This window comes from Otolemur garnettii, unplaced genomic scaffold (assembly GCF_000181295.1).
Source record: "Otolemur garnettii isolate 467f Iridium unplaced genomic scaffold, OtoGar3 scaffold00327, whole genome shotgun sequence".
Classification (NCBI taxonomy): Eukaryota; Metazoa; Chordata; class Mammalia; order Primates; family Galagidae; genus Otolemur; species Otolemur garnettii.
In genome coordinates this window covers 84,603-86,760 of record NW_003852722.1, presented here as the reverse complement: position 1 = coordinate 86,760, position 2,158 = coordinate 84,603, and positions in this window count along the sequence as shown.

The following is a 2,158-nucleotide window of genomic DNA, read 5'->3' as shown; positions in this document are numbered from 1 at the left end:
GAAAAGGCCTGGATAGAACTCCTCGCCCACGCGACTCCCCACCGCAACAGTGATGCCCACAATAACATTCAAACAGGACTCCTGTACATTCCACAGACTCTCAGCATGCAGGCTCGGCCACTTACCTCCACACCACAGTAAGAAACAAAGGAATAAGAGAATGGGTAAAGATTTTTTAGGGGTGGTGCTTTATCCAGGAAACATACCTGAGAAGATGTAGATAAGTGGTAGGCACCTAGAATCAGCAGGGTGAGAACTGGAGGCAACGAATAGGAGAGAGCTTTCTTCCCCAGCCTCCCTTCACCCTCAGTCCTGCTACAAATATAGGAGATATGAAAACAGACTTTCAGAAAACTAACATGTAAACACAAGGAATTGCCAGAGTTTACATAGCAATCATGGGTGCCAGATCTAAATACAAGAAGCACCTGGATATTTGCAGAAGCACTAGCATGTTCACAGTTAGCCAGATACCAAGGTGCTTCCTCGCACCTGAAAACATGTTTAAGGAAAGATACCACATTGTCCTTCTTGGTATTTTTACACAGAATCTGAAAAAAAAAAAAAATCCTAATTCTTTTAACTAATTTAACACTGTTCAGAATGAGAAATATTATGAAGCTATGGTAGGGAAAGAATCAGTTAAGAGGAAGAATCAGGTCTTCTCTGACCCTATTTCTAGCCTTCAAATGTCCTGCAGTTTCAGGCAGGAAGGACCTGCACAGATTTCCATTAAAGCTGAGAGGAGGAGGGGAGGGAGGGTCAGGAGTGAGGATATACAGTCATCACCAGAGAATGGAGAATGGTTTAACATTGTTTGTTTTCTTCGGTTATTGTTTGCGTTTTGCCTCTTTCTATGTTCTATTTATCCTTAATTTAACATGAGTTACTTTGCATTAAGAGGGAAATGAAAATAAATCACAGTATAAAAGTTCAGACCACGAGGGGGCAGTGCTCTTAGTGACAAAGACACTGCAGGAAACCAGAGCCAGGTGAATGGAGCAGTGGGAGGGAGGACATTTAAGAGAGTGGGTTAATGTGACAGTGACATTTTCCATTGGCTGTGAAAATAAAATATAGATCCCCTATAACTTCCAAACCAAAAGAGCCGGGAGAACCCAGGACAGTGAAGTAGGCCTATTGAACATGGTCAGTTCCAGGCCTCACTCGGGAAGAAAAGAATGGAGACTGCCGTGAGTGTTTCCCTGATGTCCTGTGTGTGCAGCTGACCTGGGGGTGGGGTGGGGGTGGGGTGGAGCAAGGAGGGAAGAAAAGGCCCAAGCAACAAGGGAGAGTGGGGGCAGCCCTGGCACTGAAATGTAACAGGATCCCAGGGACGAAATAGGGTCTCTAAGGAATGTAAAATAAATTCTAAAATAAAATAAAACAAAAGTGTTTTTGTATGGAAACCTTTCTTTCACTCCTCTGAAGCAGGGGAAAATGGACAACCACCAGTGGGACAGAGTCCTCCTTCCCTGTACGTCCAGGAAGGCGACAGCTTCACACTGAACTGCAGCGACACAGACAACGCTTCTGATTTCCTCCAGTGGTTTAGGCGGGACCCTGAGGAAGGTTCATCTCCCTGACATAAATGTGATCAAATGTGAGGGAGGCGGTCAGGGGAGGATCCACAGCCAGGCTTAATAAAGGAGATCAGCACTTCTCCCAGCTCATCCAGGAGTCCCAGCTCCGCGACTCCACCCTGCTCTTCTGGGCAGCAGCCCACAGTGCCCCCCAGGCAGCTGCCCCTGCACCTAACATTGTTGGGGGGTTTATAAGCGCCCTGGGACACTGACTCTAACTTTGCTGTGAGTAAAAGGAAATACTAAGGGTCTTATTATAATGTAATGTCAAATGTTGCCAAATTTGAAAACCATGTGCAGAGGAGTGATGCTTTCACATACTCTCTAATGTATTTTGCTTCTCAGTGTGAAGCCCTTAGTCTGTTAAAACTAATTCAAACCTTGAGGCTTGATATCAAAATAGAGAGAACACTACAGAACAAAGAAAGAACAGAGTAAAATTCTTGCCTTCAAGTTCCTTTATAGACTTTCACAAAGATACAGAACCTACAAAATCTTGAAAGCTGTGACCAGCAAATTCTGCATTTAAAAAATATATATTTTGATATTTCAAAAAGGTTGACTTAGAAGATCAA